Source organism: Orycteropus afer, unplaced genomic scaffold, assembly GCF_000298275.1.
Source record: "Orycteropus afer afer isolate SDZICR_OR568_19922 unplaced genomic scaffold, OryAfe1.0 scaffold00066, whole genome shotgun sequence".
Classification (NCBI taxonomy): Eukaryota; Metazoa; Chordata; class Mammalia; order Tubulidentata; family Orycteropodidae; genus Orycteropus; species Orycteropus afer.
Genome location: NW_006921653.1, coordinates 1,452,462 through 1,471,622, shown reverse-complemented (window position 1 = coordinate 1,471,622; position 19,161 = coordinate 1,452,462).

The window sequence follows — 19,161 nt, the reverse complement described above, 5'->3', positions numbered from 1 at the left end:
GCGGGATCCGGCAGTGTTTCGTTCTGTTGTGCATGGGGTTGCTATGAGTCGGAAACGACTTGATGGCACCTAACAACAACATGAAGGTTCATAAAACAAATTTTCAGAGGCACCCAACCAAAAAACCAAACTCACTGCCATCAATTCAGTTCCAACTCATAGCCACCTCTCCTTGGATTTCCTAGGCAGTATGTCTATGAGTATGTATATGAGTCGGGTTTGACTTGACGGCACATAACAACAACAACATGTCTATGGAAGTAAATTGCCTAGTCTTCCTTCTGAGAAGTAACTGATGCGTTTGAACCACCAGCCTTCTGGTTAGCAGTTAAATGCCTTAGGCACTACAATATTCCAATATGAATTATCCATATTAAGTGAGGTAAGTAACACCTTTTAAATATTGAAAGAAGTAAGATTAGGAAATTGCAATCATATTAATTATGCTATTATTTGGGCCTAATTGTGTGTGTGTGTATGTGTTCCCATTCTCTATTTCAGAGTGAAGTTTGTTTTGCAAGCTACTTGCTTGGTTGAAAAGCTTCAAAACATGAATGCAGTTCCAGTCAAAACATTGAGACCTTCATTTCAGTTCCATAATAGTAAGCTTAAGTAATGTCTAAATATTTCTTTAAGCCACACGGTGCTATTTTCAGCAATGGACTCTAAACCCTGATGCTCTGTATCTGCTCCTCTCTGACTTGGAATGAGTCCCTACATGAGATGGTTGTAAGCACCTTTGAAATCTGTCAACTGCACCAAGATTTAATGTGCAAGTGGCAGAGAGATATATTTCAATCCTTACTCTGATGAAAAAATTCAGAAAAATTTTGCCTTCAGCTTCTCCATCTGATTTGGTCCTGTTTTGGCATTTGCTTCACATTGAGCAGAAGCAGCTCTGTGACTATTAAAAGGCCAAGAGCCACCTTAGAATTTACAATGATGTGCAATTAAGGAAAAGTTATTTCAATTATCAACCGAACTGACCACTTTTAAGGAAAGGTATCAATTCCAAAGACATTCCAAATATCTGGCTTTGGATGTTTCTCCCTTTCTATAATTGATATTTTAACTGCTGTGGGTGAAAGTACATTACACCACATTTTAGTGACATCTGTTTTAAGTTAGGGTTAATTGATTTCCATTTGCCTTTTTGTTTTTGCTGTTCAAGGTACATTAGAAGATAGAGATTAGGGGGGAAAATGCTTTTGCAGACAAGATTGTATATTTAAATGCATGTGTTAAGAGAGATATTTACAAGAAATACAAAACTTTCTGGAATTTTTAACCATGACCCAAATGTGATGATTGTCCCTAAGAATAATAGCTAACACTTATTGAGTAACTGGTATGTCCCAGTCACTATGCTAAAGGACACCTGGTGGTACAGTGGTTAAGCTCCTAGCTGCTAACCAAAAGATCAGTGGTTCAAAACCCACCAGCCACTCTGTGGGAAAAAGATATGGTAGTGTGCTTCCATAAAGATTACAGCCTTGGAAACCCTAAGGGGCAGTTCTATTCTGTCCTAAAGGGAAACCATGAGTGGGAATCAACTGGACAGCAATGAGTTTTTTATTTAGTTAGTCACTGTGTTAAGTAATTGACTTTAATTATCCTTATTAATCACAACAGCCTTGTCATTGACACAATTTCTCAAATGAAGAAACTCAGCTAGAAATAGGTCAAGTAACTTGTCTAAGGCCACCCTTCCTGCAAAGGGATTGGCTGGAATTTTAACTTCAGTGGTTTGATACCAAAGTTCACATTGTTCAACTGCACTAATGGGTTATAAGGAGCTCTGGTAGCATAGTGCCTAAGATACTTGACTGCTAACTAGAAGACTGGCAGTTCTAATCCACCAGGCACTTCTCAGAAGGAAGATGGGGCAATCTACTTCCATAGTGATATTGCCTTGGAAACTCATGGAGGGGTCGCTATGAGTCAGGTCTGACTTGATGGCACATAACAACAATGGGTAATAAAATACCATAATGACCAAGTCATCATATGGCATTGATGGTGTTGCATGACAGCCTCATTTGAAGTATTTTCAGAATTACAGAAACTTTAAAAACTGATCCCCTTTTGCTCCAATAAGTCTGTGTGACTTTTCACAAGTCTCTAAATCTTCTGAAGGTGGATGCCTTAAGGTAAGTTATATCTAGCCAACATATACAGTAGAGTTGTTAGAAGGATCTAGGAAGTTAACATTTATTCAAATGTTTTTCATTCTCTGAAGAATATTTTCCCAAAGTGTTAAGTCAAACACTTATTTTTTCCAGAAATGGTAACAGCTGTTCTGAGTGAAGATTTCCCAGTTAAAATAGTTTGGAAAACTCTATACACTGCTGAACATACCTCCCGGCCCCCATGGAGAGAATGTGTGTTGTATTGTTTAGGTTCTCCGCCATCCTTTCCTGGTAATGGGACCTGTGCTGTTAGAGAATCACTTCTTTCAATTCATGTGCTGCTGGTGAGCTGTTGCTACTTACTCAGAGCCAAAGGCAAGGGACCCAGCATTCTACTCTGGAACATTCTGTGGCAAGCAAGAATAGTGGCATAGCAAAGTCTAACAATGTGAGACCAGAGCCACTGGTGGCCATACCCTAATACATGAGAGACTCGACCAGCAGTAGAAACATCGCTATTTAACTCGGTTTTTCACTTAAGCTGCTTTGACTTGGGTTTCTGTTTAATATATTCTCCACAGAGATTCACTATGAGAAATACTAGAAAATACTAGGAGAACTCAATGAAACTTGTTTAGAAAATGAAATAAATGAAGTTGATTTTTCAATTTTCGTTTATTTAACCCTTATTCATAAAGAAGTCACAAAAATGGTCATTTACATACCAGTGCATTTTGACACAGAATAGAACCATTGGCTAGAATTAGTTACTAGGATGTTGAAGAGAGAAATTAAAGCAATAGTAGGGAAATTAACAAAGTAATCTATCAAATTCTTTTTATTTTGATATTGTAGGATTTTCATCCAACTGCTCTTGATTAGAGTCTTTTTGTTAATTCTCATGGCAATAGTCTAAACATATCATTGATAAATGACTCTCTACTGCATTGACTGTGCATAATGGGCTAAATAATTTGTTTGATACTTTGTAAACTGCCTCTAAACCTGTGTATTGTTGGTTAATTTTTCAGCCCTCATGCCACAATGACTTTGTTGTCTCAGTATACTATTATTAGACAGGGCTCTCCAGAGAAACAGAAGGAACAAAAGAGAGAGATTGATTTTGAGCACTTGACTCAGATGATTGTGGGGAGTAGCAAGTCCAAATCTGTAGGTCAAGTAGCAGGCTGGAAACTCTGGTTTCTAAATCCACAGGCCTCTGGTAGAACATCCATGGTATACCCTTGCGGCAGAATTTTCCCTTTGGGAAGACTCAGTTTTGCTCTTAAGGTCTTCCACTGGTGGAATGAGCCTTATCCACCCTTAATTATGTAGGGTAATCTGCTTTAGTTAAACTCAACTGACTATAAATGCTAGGCACACATAAATGTCTTCACAGAAACATTTACACTAGTGTTTGACCAAACAACTGGGCACCATAGCCTAGCCCACTTTACACATAAAATTAACAGTCACAATGATGATGGATCAAAACATTTCAGATTTATTTTATCATAATCTATTGGGTAAAAAAAGAGAGAGAAAGAAAAGATTTTCAAAATGTAAATCATGCTCTGAAGTGTATTTATAAGTGGGAAGACCTTAAAGGCAAGACCATAGTCACTGAAGCCTTTGACTGTATAACTTTAAACATTAAAATCTTTCCAAAAGTATAGATTATTAAGAATGATGGACATTCAGCCTAATTCTATCTAGATCTTTTCTACTATTTTATGTATCAAATAATAAAGCTTAACTGGCTCAATCTGCATGTATAATAAATACCCAAGTTAAAGGGCATCTTTGGGTATTAACCCACAGCCCCACACTTAGCAGAAGCCATGGATTTTCAGAAATGGTGATGTATTTTAATATGTTTTCAGAAAAAATAACAGAGGATTCTGTTCAAAAGAATATTAATCATAGGAGGATTATCTCACATATCTAGAAGTTTATCATTAGGTTCTCATAACTTTTCTTTTTAATTCCTCAGCATTGTCCTTTGCCTTATCTCTTCTACTTAATAGCAAAATGGCTGCAACCACAAAATATATTGCATCCTTACCCAACAAATACTACAAAAGACTATATATCTTCCAACCAAAAATCACAGACATTGTCGGTGACTTGATTCTGTCTCATGGTGACCCCATGCGTGCAGCGTGGAACTGTTCACCACAGGGTCTTCAAGGCTCTGCCCTTTCAGAAGCAGATTACCAGGACTCCTCCAAGAAGCCTCTGGGTAGTTGGTTTAAAACCATCATTATTTTGGCTAGGAGTTGAGGGCTTAACTGTTTGTGCCACCCAGGGACTCCTCTGTGTGTGTGTGTGTATGTGTGTGTAGTGGTCCTGTGGGAGAAGAACAGAACCCAATCTAGATTAATTTTGTTTATAGAAAACATTCTTCACAAGATGCCTTATATACACACCTGTGAAATATTTATCTCTCTGTAAATGAAAGTGTTGGCTCTATTCCCCACAGAATTTTGTAAATTTGAATCTTCCCTAATTCTTTTTTAATAAATTAGGTGTATCAACCCAAGGAGGGGTCGCTATGAGTCGGGGCCAACTCGACGGCACATAACAACAACAACAACAATCATATGACAAAGAAACATCTAATCGGGGCTTTACTTGTATTACTTCATCCACCTACTAATGCCTACATTTTGAGGGCAGGAGTTAAAAACAAGTGCCTCTTTTCAGACATTAGAGCAAAAGGCAAGGACTTCAGAGAGCAGCTCCCCACAAGGGTAAGGATGTGGTTCACTGTGAGCAGAGAAAATTTAAAACAGACAAGCATCAGCCCAAGTGCTGCTTGCTGTCTCCTCAAAGCTCACTTCCTTCTGCCCCTAGAGTTAGATATCCTTGCATCTGGCTCCAGGATGGTAAACTCTCCATTGTGCAGCTCTCTTTCTCTCTACCATCCCACATAGACACATTCTCCAATGTGCTTAAAACTTCTGTCTTAGTATAAACTTTCCATCAGTTCAGATTGCTTTTCATAGACTTGATAGTTACTTATGTGCCAGGGCTAAGGAGATAAAGGCTACAGTATAATTTAAAAGAATAACAAGTCATGAATCCTTTCATTATTCTTTAATATACAGCCATTATTTGCCAGGAACTGTGTATAAAGAGATCAAGAATGGATAGTCTCTATTCTTGGGAAGTTTTCAGCTACAGAGAAAAGGACAAAATGGTAAAAAGATATATGTACAGTAATATTAGATAGTGCTAAGAAAGAAGAAAGTGCAATGTTCAAGGAGATCACCAAGGAGGGATTCTGCCCAAGGAGTTCAGAACAAAGTTGGGGGATAATATCTTATTCATAAATAATATAAATTCACTATATTCCACCATGACAAAATAAGTAGATAACTCCATAGCTCTAAATAAGCATCAAATAGATTTCATAACCACCAAACAGGTTTACTCCATTCTATCTGATTGCTGTTGTTGTTATGTGCCATCGAGTTGGCATTAGATTAAATTTTACTTTCTCTTAAAACAATATATTTAGTCACTAATTTTACAATCTGTTCTTAGGAACCCTGAAAGATAATAATGTATAGCAATTGTTAATAATGAAGAGTTTTCTGCCACTGTTTGTTTAGCAGAGACAAACAACTAAACCCCAGCACATGAAAAGGTTTCTCACTGGGGCCATTAAAAGGCTTAAATGAAACTGACTTGAAATCTATACACTGGGTCAACAGGCAGTGAATTGAGAGATATGTTGTTTAAAGTCTTATTTACTCTATAAGCACCTTTCTGTGACTCACTGCTACAAGTAATCATAAAAACTCTTCTTGAGCTAACATAGTTTGTCAACCACACTAAGAGAGGCCATAATCCATGGATCATTGACCAAACAGATAGTAATAGCTCAGCCTGTCATGTCAAACCTTCATAAGAGAGTGTTTATTGTAGTTTGGTGGACTGGTGGATGAGTTAAAAATCCTTCTGAATTCTCAGAGTCTCCTTAACTCTGCAAAAAGAAAATCAGTCAGTAACTCATAATTTTTTCAGATGTTTGTAAATACTCTTGCACTGAACTTGACTAGATGTGGAGTTAAACCAGGTCTTCAGTCACAAGGTTTCAGCTCCGGAGGGTCCAGCCTCATTCATTCAGTACAGGGTACACTTCTGACTAATCCTTCCTAACTAAAGATCTTTGCTGCTTCTTTCTTTCTTTTTTTTTTTAACTCATCTTCAGGAATCTGAATGACTTGTGTTTCTGCACACTGATATCTCTCATTCACACTGGTATGCAAGCAGGTGCCAAAGGAGTCACAAAATGCAGAGATAAATGCTCTAGGAGAAAATGCCTGGAACTTTCACTTACTCATTTCCTAGTTTGGGCGTGTAGATTTAAATGGTGATCAAATGTGATTCAAATGTGAGAGAATATGCTTCAGCTGGAATGGGTCTGGGAATATTTAGATAAGTCACAGTGGTCAAATTAATATGAAGTTCAATTTCATATTTAAGAAATAGTATACGTGAGGACGAAGGGCTCTCTTTCAAAGAAAAATTTTCCCATTTCTTAGCCATTCATCACGTAACAAATGAAAATCATATAGTGTTACTGGAGTGAGATAGACACTAGAAGAAAAATGCCCTGTGGAACCATTCCAATCAGATCACTTTGACTCTTGGATCATTCATTCACTCAGCAAGATTATAATTACAGAAAAGTGGCAACATAATTTGTGGGGCCCATTGTAAAATGAAAATTCAAGGTCCTTTCTTCAAAAAGTATTAAGAAGTTCAAGATGGCAACAGTAGAGTATTAAAGCAAGAGTTGTTGTTGTTATGCGTCATTGAATCAGACCCAACTCATAGCGACCCCTCCTTGGGTTTCCGAGGCAATGTCACTAACGGAAGTAGATTGCCCAACCTTCATTTCAAGGACTGGCTGGTGGGTTTGAACCTCCAGCCTTCCAGTTAGCAGTCAAGTGCCTTAGGCACTATGCTACCAGAGCTGGACCCATCTAAGAGTGGAACTCTGTGTGATTGCACAGGTCACACACTTATGAAGCCCTGTATGCATTTCCTACTGTTTATTGTATTAAAAGACATTAGGTGAAATACTTCAGAGGACACAAATATGAATTAATAAGTAGTCTTTGCCTTCAAGGAGTTTATAAACTGGTGAGAGAGATCAAAAGGATTGACAATTAAATAAAAATGTCTAAAACACAATTGAGAAGAAATAAAATAGTACCTCCACTTTTGCAGTCTGGTTAGAGTACTCCTAAAAAAAAAAAAAAAAAAGCACTGTCATTGAGTAGATTAAACTCACTGTGACCCTATAAGACAGAGTGGAACTGTCCCATAGGGTTCCCGAGGCTGTAAATCTTTAGGAAGTAGACTGCTTCATCTTTCTCCCTTGGGAGGCTCATGGGTTTGAATTGCTGACCTTTCAGTTAGCAGCAGAATGCTTAAGGACTGCACCACCAGAGCTCCTACTAGAGTACTCTATCTAGGTACAATTCCCTCTCTCATGCTAAGCTCCAGACACACATTTTCAGGAAGTTCTTCAGTAAATTAAAAATGCTATTCCTCGTAACTGAATTGATTTTCCCCTAAGTTTTGCCTAGCTAATTCTGTTCAAACTTTAGCTCTCACAAGTGTTACTAAGTGAGAAATCCTCAAATTTAAATTAGATCTCTTTGCCCCTTGACTGCTAACCAGAAGGCTGGCAGTTCAAACCCACCAGCCACTCCTTGGAAGAAAGGTTAAGCAATCTACTTCCATAGTGATACTTCCTTGGCAATCCAAGGAGTGGTCGCTATGAGTTGGGTACGACTCGACAGCACATAACAACAACAACATTTTGCTCTCATGGCTCCCCATATCTTTTCTTCCAACTACTTATCAAAAATACTTAGTTTTATATTCAACTTGGTGATTTATTGCTTTTTTGGGGTTTTATATATATATATTTACTATCATCTCTGTGAGTTCAAGGGCCATTCTTCATCATTGTTTACTGGTGTCTCCCTAGGTACTATCTTAGGACCAGGTACATGATTGTATGTAACAAGTATTTTAAAAATAAATACATGTTCAATAAAAATCCTGACAGAAGTAGAAGTAGAATATAACTGAAAAGGAGAAACATATAGGTTGCATATACTTTCATGTTATAATTGGAAAGAGCCCAATTTGATTGGAGAGTGAGTTATGACTTTTGTTAGGAAATAGGAGATAAGGTAATTGGGGAAATCTGTGAAGTCATATTGTAGAAGTGCTTGAGACTCTGTGTCTGACTGGTGGGGAATGGAGAATGGCTAAAGATTGTTGTTGTTATTGTTTTTGTTTTTTAACCCAGTAACTTTTTCTTAAATTAGAATATTGAAAAAAAAAAGAAAAAAAGAAAAAGAGTAGTTTCAAACAGAAGTGCTTCTAAGCAAGTTATGGGCTTGATCCAGGTGGTTATTTTGGGAGAGGTGATTATCTGCTACTGTTGTTGTTGGGTGCTGTGGAGTCAGCTCCAACTCACAGTGACCCTATCTACAACAGAACAAAACACAGCCCAGGCCTATGCCATCTTCACAATCCTTGCTATGCTATGCTTCAGTCTATCATTGCAGGCACTCTGTCAATCTGTGTTAAGGGGCTTCCCCTCCTTCATTGATCATCTACTCTACCAAGCATGATATCTTTCTCCAGGGACAGCAAGAAGATTTAAAGAAAGTTAAGGTATGAATTTGAATAGAGGGAGGGTGTTTGGGGCGAATCTATGAAAAAAAAAAAAGTGAAGTTGGGAAAACACTTCAAATTTTGTTAATGAGGTGATTACATTTAGTCATCTAACTTGTCAATCTCGGTGAACAATTTTTAAAACAACTCTTTTTTTTCTGATTCCTTGTTGAATTAATAAAGAAATTATTAAATACAGTATATTTGCCTAAAATAAGGAACTTAGTTGAGAAACATCTGTCTTAGTTATCTTGTGCTGCCATAACAGAAACACCAAAAGTGGGTGGCCTTAACAAATTGCAATCTATTCTCTCACAGTTTAGGAGGCTGGAAGTCCAAATTCAGGTGCCAGCTATAAGGAAAGGCTTTCTCTCTGATGGCTCAGGGGGAAGTTTCTTGTCTCTTTCTGCATCTGTGGGTCCAAAATCCCTTGGAGATCTCCATGTATCTTGGCATCAATCTTCCTCTGGGTCTAGGAGTTTGTCAATACAGACTGAGGTCCAAAGGCCACGCTCCATTCTCAGTGCTTCTTTCTTGGTTTTAGTAGGCCCCTCCTTCTCTGCTCCCTGATCGTTCCTTCTGTCTCTTGTAAGAAAAAAAGGTGATGCAGACACAGCCCAGACGTGGGGAAAGCTCTGCTTACATTGAATCAGGGCTGTGATCTGAATAAGGGTGCTGCAACCCACCCTAATCCCCTTACAACTCTGATTTCCTTACATCTTCACCTGATATGATTGGCTGATCACATCAGATCAAGTTATGGGGGATATGACATCATTACATGACTGCCAAATTACACTGTTACATAACTACCCAACCACTGAGACTCATAGCCCAGCCAAGCTGACATATATTTTGGGAGAACATAATTCAATCCATGAGAATATCTAAGCTCAGTCAACACTAAGCACATGCAGATTTTCAGTTTCAATCATCTTAAATTACCACAACTACAAAGAGAGATTGAATCTTCAGGTTTCTAAGTGATTTTTTAAAGTGGATTATGAGCAAATTACTATCTACTAGAATTAATATGACTCAGAGGCAAAGAATGCTCTGAAATGGAAGGGTTTACTCTAAGTAGAAAACAACACCAAAAAGAAAAAGAAAACGAAAAAAGACTAGATCTAACATAATATTTCATAAGTAAAATATGTTCATCCTTGGAGAAGATGTTTTGTATAAATTCATGTATGAAACAGAAACTAAATTAATTAAGTAGTTTGTGTATTCAATCAGCATCTATCGAATAGTTCTACTTATTAAATTGCCTTAGAGTATTGATGCAACACGAAACTGCAACCACTTTCTCTGTTAAAAGAAAACAAAATGCTACTAAAATAGAAGAGAAATGATTTCTGTGCACTCTCTTTGGTAGATCTATTATTTCACATCTTGATATATTGTTAACTGAGCATGATATGTGGAACTGGATAAATAGTCAAAGGAATACAGGAACTTAATGGTTACAATGCAGGCTTTAAAACTCAAGGGCTTCTATAACTGAGTTTATGACTCAGATGTCATTCCTAATAGGGTTATTTTTTTGTTCAGTTTTTAAACTCCTACTAGCTAATCTCCAAAGATGAGTCATACCATGCTTCAGATTCTTCATCCAATTTGAGACTTTCCTTCAAACTACTTACATTTTAATCAAGTCAATGAATATTAATGATCACTCACTCACGATTTCAACATGCATTATTGTTTATAATGTGCCAAAAACGATGCTAAGTACTGATGATACAAAAATAATAAGATTATATACCTAAAAAATAATGTTCAGTGTTCTTTTACTCTTACAATCATTCAGAAGAATACTGCATGGATGGTTGATGTCACTATAAAGTAGCAGTAATACAAACATATTTTATTCCTCACATCAATCATAGATTCTATTCCTGAGGTAAACTATACCCCTAGATATCTTTTCATGGGAGCTCGGTTAGAGCTCTGGTGTAGTGCCTAAGGCATTTGACTGCTAACAAGAAGGCTGGAGGTTCAAACCCACCAGCCACTCCTTGGAAGGAAGATTGCGCAATCGACATCTGTAGTGATACCGCCTTGGAAACCCAAGGAGGGGTCACTATGAGTCAGATCTGACTCAATGGCAGTGAGTGAGTTAGATATCTTTTCATAAGTATCTTTACTGGAGGAAGTTTACTGGTTTTTCTGTGGGCTAATGAAGAGAAAGAAAGAGAATAGATAGCTTTTTTTGCAAAGAGATTCTTATTCTCTCTTGCAGTAACTGCATTACATTCACTTTCTTTGCATTTAATTTTACGTTGTATAATTTGTGTGTGTGTGTGTGTGTGTGTATTTGCACAATGTTCCTAAATTTCTTCACATTTTCTGATCAAAGAATTGAAATGCATTTAGCCTCAGAAGAAATATCCATGCTTAGATAAATAAGAAAACCCATTGAAGACTTAATACATTGTGTGGGATGAATAAGCACTCCACAAATATTAGCTAGCACTGGCATCAGCGCAGCATCACAGCATGATTAAACTTTAGACAAGGTAAAGTTTTTCACTGTGCAAAATAGAGTAGAAATCATCTCACTTAAGACTAATTGATTTCTGACTACCCAGTATACATCTTGAAGAAGCAGATAGGACTTTTGATCAGTAATGTGGACAACGTCCTTGCTTTGACATAAAAAAAAAAAAAAAAAACCCTTAAGTGTGAAAAAGAACAAAAGCATGTGAAACAAAATAACATCTATGAATATAAATCTAAAGAAAACTTAGCTTTCTCTGTGTTTTCTATTGTTTTACTAGCATATTTGTATTTATTTTTCATTGAAGTGTCAAGTTAGAAACTGAAGAAGTCCAGGCCCCATTTTATACTGGTGTTGATATTATAAATCTGGAAGGAGACAGACTTCTGCTCTGTAAACCAAGAAATTCCTGTGTACTATAGGCATATCCTTATGTCTTAAGCACCTATGTATTGTTTAAATTTTCTGGTTTTGGAAATTTTCTGTTTGTTTGCTTTGATTATTCTTGTTGCATTTTTATTTTGTGTTTTGCTATTCTGTTTTCATCTATAAGTCACAGCTTTATGACCAAAGAGAAGAGATTAAATTGTTAATGTTTAAAAAGAACACTAAAGTTAAAAGTTCTGCACATTTCCCTGGAAGGTTTATGGGTGTGGTAGATGGGGAAGGGATTATGGTGAAGAACATAAAAGCATAAAGACATGATTTGAGTGCCATTTTGTGAGACTATTGCAAAAATGAACTCTCTTGCATGAGCTAACCTAAAACATAACCAAACCAAAAATCAAACTTAGGAAGGAAGATGGGGCAATCTACTTCCGTAGTGATACTGCTTCGGAAACCCAAGGAGGGGTCGCTATGAGTCGGGTCCAACTTGATGGCACATAACAACAACAACAAGTAAATTGCCCTATCTTCTTTCTGTGGAGTGGCTGGTGGGTTTGAACCACCAAGGTTCTGGTTAGCAGTCAAACACCTTAAGCACTGCACCACTAGAGCTCCTTATAGAGTTTCTGAAAGTATCCAGAAGAAAGGAGTGGCGTCACAAGGTACAGTAAGTAAATGTCGATTGGGATGAGGAGGAAGGATTAAGGAAATTGTGGGAGTTTTTGTTAACAAAGTTGAGTGCTAGCCTGGTTTACCCAACTTATAACAGAGGACTTCTTGTGGCAAACAGTTAAACTCTTAGCTGCTGAAAAGTTAGTTGTTCAACCTTACCCAGCAGCTCCGTGGGAGAAAAAGATCTGGCGATCTGCTTCCCTAAAAACTACAGCCAAGAAAACCCTATCTGAAAGTTCTACTCTGTCACATGGTGTCACTATGAGAGGGAATCCACTTGACAAAACCTAACAATGACATTTATAACAAAGGCTTTCAAAATTTAGCTAGGATTTCTGCATATATTAAAACAGATTGCTGGACTTCATCCACAGAGTTTGTGATTCAGTAAGTTCAGAGTGAAGTCTCAGAATGTCTACCAAGTTTCCAAATAATGCTTATGTTTCTGATGACGCCACTGAAAGAGGGATTTGAACTAAATCAACAACCAGGTAAGAAATGTAAATATAAGAATTTGCCACAATTGAAAGTGGTGGAGCCTGGAGGGAGGAGAAGTATTCCATGGCTGAAGTATTCTCATGGGAAAGAAACTAATGATAATGATGGTGATGATGATGATAAATGCTGTTTAGCCAAACTAAAAGGATATGAGCATGATTCCCTCTGTTTGCATCTTGAACTCAAAGATCTTTTAAGTCCTTCTATTATAGACTATTGAGATTCAATATACTTTAAAGACAAACTTGATTGTCACTTGATGAAATTTGTTGCCTGTGTAGACAGGCAAATGCCTAAGTCGTTTGTCTGCTAACCAGTAGGTTGATGATTCAAACCCACCAGCCATTCCCTAGGAAGGAAGATGAGGCAATCTATGTCAGTAACGATTTACTGCAGGGGAAACCCAATGGAGGTCGTTATGAGTTGGAATCAACTTGAGCTGAAAAATAATAACAGGAATCTAGGGTGTAGGCTGCCACCTGTTACAGGAAACTCAGAAGCAACTGATAAATGTCCTGGACAATGAGCAGCTTGGATAAAGGAATGAGTAATATGCACCTAAGAACTGGTACTCAAGAAAACAGGAAACTGCTTTTAGCTCTTTTAGCGTAGTGCCTAAGGCACCTGACTGCTAACCAGAAGGCTGGCGGTTCAAAACCACCAGCCACTCCTCAGAAGGCAGGTTGGGCAATCCACTTCCGTAGTGATACTGCCTCGAAAACTATGAGTGGGATCCGACTGGACAGCAGTGAGGTTTTTTTGGGGGGTTGTTGTTGTTGTTGTTTTTATGATGTGCTACTTTGTTTTTTAGGTACTCTTTGAATGTTTTTTTCTTTTATCTTTCCACTTCTCTTTAAGAAGGAATCACTAGAATATTTTACAGATGAGGAATTTGAGACGCGAAAGGATAAGGAAACTTGCCCAACGTTACTTCTCTGGTAAACATAAGACTTGGGAATTTAACTAAGGTCTGCAGCCACTCCTCGGAAAGAAGATGGGGAAATCTACTTCCGTAGTGATACTGCCTCGGAAACCCAAGGAGGAGTCGCTATGGGTCGGGACTGACTCCACGGCACTTAACAACAACAATAACAGCCTTACTCTGAGGACCATTTTATTTTCCACTGTGTCAGTGACTTCTCTTAAGCCAGGGAATTGAGAACAGTTAAATAACTGGGGGGGGGGGACCTCTTTTTTCTAATTCCTTGGTGAATTGATAGAGAAATTATTAACTAAAGTGCGTTTCACTAAAATAAGGGATTTAGATGAGAAACACATCTGTCTCAGTTATCTAGTGCTGTAGAGTCTCTACATTAAGTCTCCCCAGTTCTACTTAGAACAAATAAGTGAAATGTCCAGATTTTCCTCTTTATTACATTTAAATATCAGAGCCATCACTATCCTCAACGACAGAACGTACTTCTAGTTACTTCATCAAAATACTGTGGTGAAAAGGAGGTAGAATGCCAAAAGCATATATGTCTAGGGGTCAACTAAACTTTATTTAAATCCTGGTTTCAATATTTGTCACTCTGCTTCTCTGGTTAACATAACAGAGTGAGATCATTTCCAATGTGTAAAAGAATACTCATGCCCATGTGGCAATTGAGAAACAAATGATATAACATGAATAAAATAATCAGCCACAACTCCTGCCATATGGCAGCTGTTCCAGAAATATTATTTCTTTCTACCTTTTTTTGAGTTAATGTTATAAGCCAAAACAAGAAGAAAATGTTTTTAGTACTTTTTACCAACTCTCTTTTGTTCTTCCCAGCAGTGCCTTATCTTAACTTTTTCTTTTGTTTCCTGTTCCACTGATCTTTTCCTCTTTATAATGCTTCTAATCTTTTAATAGGTAAAAATGTCTTTTGTCTCATTGCTGCCTTGTAAAATACATACCTAAAGTAGATGTTAAAGTTCTCTGGAGAACCGACACTGTCCAAGTGCAAAGTTTAAGCAGGCTGAAATTGCACAAGTATAATCATTTTCTACAACTAAGTTTTATGTTTATATACAAAATAAAACAAAATACTTTTGTTTTCTGATTATAAAAATAAATATGCCCATTGCAGAAAATAACAAAAATAAAAACATTAATTTTAAAAAATAGAAAAAGTCCTCCAAAATGCTGCACCTCCAGGGGGAGAAAAAAAAAACTCAACAATGGTAATATTCTCAATATTTCCTTTAATCATGATCTTACTCTATGTGTATGTGTGTGTGTTTATGTGTGTGTGCATGTTACTGTGTGCAAAAGAACAATGAGGTCCTTATGCTTTATTTCACTTGAAACTATAAAATAGGCAATTTCCCTTATTAGAAAATAATTTAGTTGCATAATTTTTAACGGTGGTATAATATTCTATCATGTAGCTAGCCCCATTTTTGTTTGTTTGTTTGTTACAATTTTCCTAAAGGAAAAGAACCACAAAACCAATATCTGTTTAAATTACCAGTATTTGAAAAATAGGATTCATGGGAAAATAAATGATTATGTTACATGTTCCACTTCATAAGTACTTACCTAGTAGTGTGGAAAAGTATAGAGTCTACATACTGTGGATTTTGCACACATAAAAAAAAAAAATAATGGAAATATTATAAATTCAGAAACACTCAAGTGACTCTAGAATGGTTTTTTAAGTTCATGTTGTATGCTGTTATTATTAAAGTATTCACAGACACAAAATGATAACTATTTTTGTTATTATGAAAGAAGTTATTTTCTATAAATATTTGTCAAAGCAACTGAAAAATAAGAATGATTGTACTATCTTTATATTCCTAAGATATAAAAAGTATTTTTCAAGAAGGGAATTACTGTTTCCTAATCTTACACAGGGAGTCCATCACTGGTGCAACACTTAACATTTCCAGGTACTAATTAGAGATTGGAAGTTGGAGTCTGCCAAGAAGCACTGCAGAAGAAAGGCCTGGTGATCTATTTCCAAAAAATGACTCATTGAAAACTCTGTGCAGCAGAGTTCTGTCCCGATACACATGGGGTTACCATGAGTCAGAATTAACTCAACTGCAAATGATTTAACCTTACAAAAGAAATACATGGTACATGAATGGGGTTTATATAATCATTGAAAGAAAAAAATTCCAAGTTTTAGATTATCATCATTTTGTTATTTTATATTTAAACTGCTGTATCTGCTTTTTATTCATGCCTAGTATATGAGTCTTCTTTTTGACTTTTCTCCCTAAATCACATTTTCACGTTTTTAAATTCTGTCTATGTAATGCAAAAACATCAGCTCAAAACACAGAGGAAAAGTAGCCTGAGTTTTTGTTGGAATCCTGGAGATTTTTTTGTTGGAATCTTTTATGGATTACATTCGTCATGTGCACACAGCTCGGGGCATGGAGACGTGCTCAGAGTTGTGGTCAAGACTAGCACAGGACCATTTCAAACTTGATTTCTCTTTGCTTTGATTTTAAGATTGCTCAGACTTTCTAAAGAAATGTATAGATATATGTTTGAAGCCCAGCAACATCGGTTATTTTGCTGAAAGAGTCTCTGGAATTAGCCAGACTTCTTGGAACACTAATCATTTTTAATGGCAAGCTACCATGACCTCTAACATTTTTTTCTTTACACTTTTTCTAAGCAGTTTTTTTATTTTCATTTTGGTGTTTGTTTCCTTCTTCATAAGATCCTAAAACCCCTGACATTTTGGCAAAGAAAACTAATCTCACTTTTTGGCTTCTGAATTATTTCAAGCAAGAACTGGTGACTGTGTGAACTTTCATTTTTATATCAATATTCTCTGGTCTTCTTTTCAAACAAAATTTTCTGTAGTTTTAAAGGAGCTACCTGATTTCAGAAACTTTTTTAAAAAATTAAATATAAAGAAATGATGGTCATTTACAATTTTAACTACCAAAATTTGTGCCCAGGAATCAAAATGTACATATATATAACCTTCAAAGTATCTATAGTTAAAATATAAGCTGTTTAACATTAACTATAATGTTAGCAACCTCACAAATGCCTTCTCTACAAGCCGGTGCCTTGCAGAAAGCCTTAAAAGGGAAGGAATATAATTTCATTTGCTGGCACTAACTGAGATGCTAAAATAGAATAGTCAAAGAAATCATATTTACCAGCTCTAACTGAAAGAGTTGTGAAACATCATCTAAGAAAATTTTAAGTTATTGCAAAAATGTTTTAGTTACCATGCCATTCACTATGTTTTATAGGAGTTGAAACTCTTATTTAACCAAAACTTATTCAGATCAACAAACAGCAATTAAGTAACACAGAAAGATCTAAATATATTGCATACAATATTATGGAGCATTTGAAATCTGACTTTAAGTTGAAATACGATTTTAAAAAAAAATTAAAAAGCTCACTGCCATCGAGTCGGATCCAGTTCATAGTGACCTCTCCTTGGGTTTCCAAGGCGGTATCACTACAGAACAGCCAAGTTTTTTACTCTCTGAAGAGAATTAGGATTTTTGCAATGACAGTTTGAAGGAAAGTAATAAAATCTTTGCAATTGTTCACTTGTTTTTTTTCCAGAAAGTTAATGGGTAATCATTTATGTAAGAAATTGCTGTAAGGATAATAAAACTATGCTGTTTATTTCATGAATTGTGAATTCCTTTAAGCATGTTTTGGAGTACTAAAGTTAGCCAAAGTATACCTACAATAAGAAATAGCTTAATTCTCAAAGTAAGTTATTGCTTTTGTGAGAAATATTTCATTTGGTTATACCTTGAGTAACTTAATCCTTTGAAGTGTCCGTATGTGTGAAGAGATTTGCACATACTTTGCAAAATTCACAGAACTTGAATTATAGATATGTAAGAGGAATTGGTTGCAGCAGTATATTGACAGAGAACTTCCAGAAATGTGAGCTGGATTCAGAAGAGGATATGGAATGAGGGATATCATTGCTGATGTCAGATGGATCTTAGCTGAAAGCAAAGAATACCAGAAAGATGTTTAGCTGTGTTTTATTGACTATGAAAAAGCATTTGGTTATGTGGATCATAACAATTTGTGGATAACATGGACAAGAATGGGAATTCCAGAACACTTGATTGTACTCATGAGGAACCTATATGTAGATCAGGAGGCTGTCATTCAAACAGAACAAGGTGATACTGTATGGTTCAAATCAAGAGGGAGTGCATCAAGGTTGTAGCCTTTCACCATACTTATTCAACTTGTATGCTGAACAAATAATCTGAGAAGTTGGATTATATGAAGAAGAATGTGGCATCAGGATTGGGGGAAGATTCATTAACAACCTGCGATATGCAGATGACACAACTTTGCTTGCTGAAAGTGAGGATGACTTGAAGCACTTACTGAGGAAAATTAAAGACTACAGTCTGCAGTATGGATTACACCTCAATATAAAGAAAACAAAAGTCCTCACAACTGGTCCAATAAACAGCTTCATGGTGGAAGGAGAAAAGATTGAAGTTGTCGAGGATTTCTTATTACTTGGTTCTACAATTAACACCAATGGAAGCAGCAGTCAAGATACCAGATAACATATTGCATTGGGCAAATCTGCTACAGAAAACCTCTTTCAAGTGATGAAGAGCTAAGATGTCTCCTTGAAGACTAAGGTGTGCCTAACCCAAGCCATGGTATTTTAAATAACCTTATATGCATGTGAGAGCTGGGCGATGAATAAGGAAGACCGAAGAAGAGTTGATACTTCTGAGCTGTGCTGTTAGAGAAGAATGCTAAGAATACTATGGTCTGCTGAAAGGACTAGCAAATCTATCCCGGAAGAAATGCAGCTGGAATGCTCCTTGGAAGGGAGAATAACTAGACTTGGTCTCATCTACTTTGGTCACATTGTCAGAAGGAACCATTCCTTGGAGAAGGTTATCATGCTTGGTAAAGTTGAGGGTTGACAAAGAAGGGGGAGGCCCTCGAGACGCAGTTGCTGCAGTGATGGGCTCAAGTACAGCAAGGATCATGAAGCTGACACAAGACCAGGCAGTGTTTTGTTCTGCTGTGCATAGGGTCACTATGAGTTGGAGTCAACTTGATGGTCCCTAACAACAACAACAACTGGAATTGGAAGCAAAAACAGAAAACCTTGATAAATAACACTTTGCCAGAGCTCTACAAATTAGTGCAAGTTATGAGGTCTTTTTTGCTGATGCTGCAATAATATATGCTTTCATCACCTTAAAATATGACTCCCTATGGTAGCTACTTCGGAAGGAAGGTTGGGCAATCTACTTCCGAAGTGATACTGCCTTGGAAACCCAAGGAGG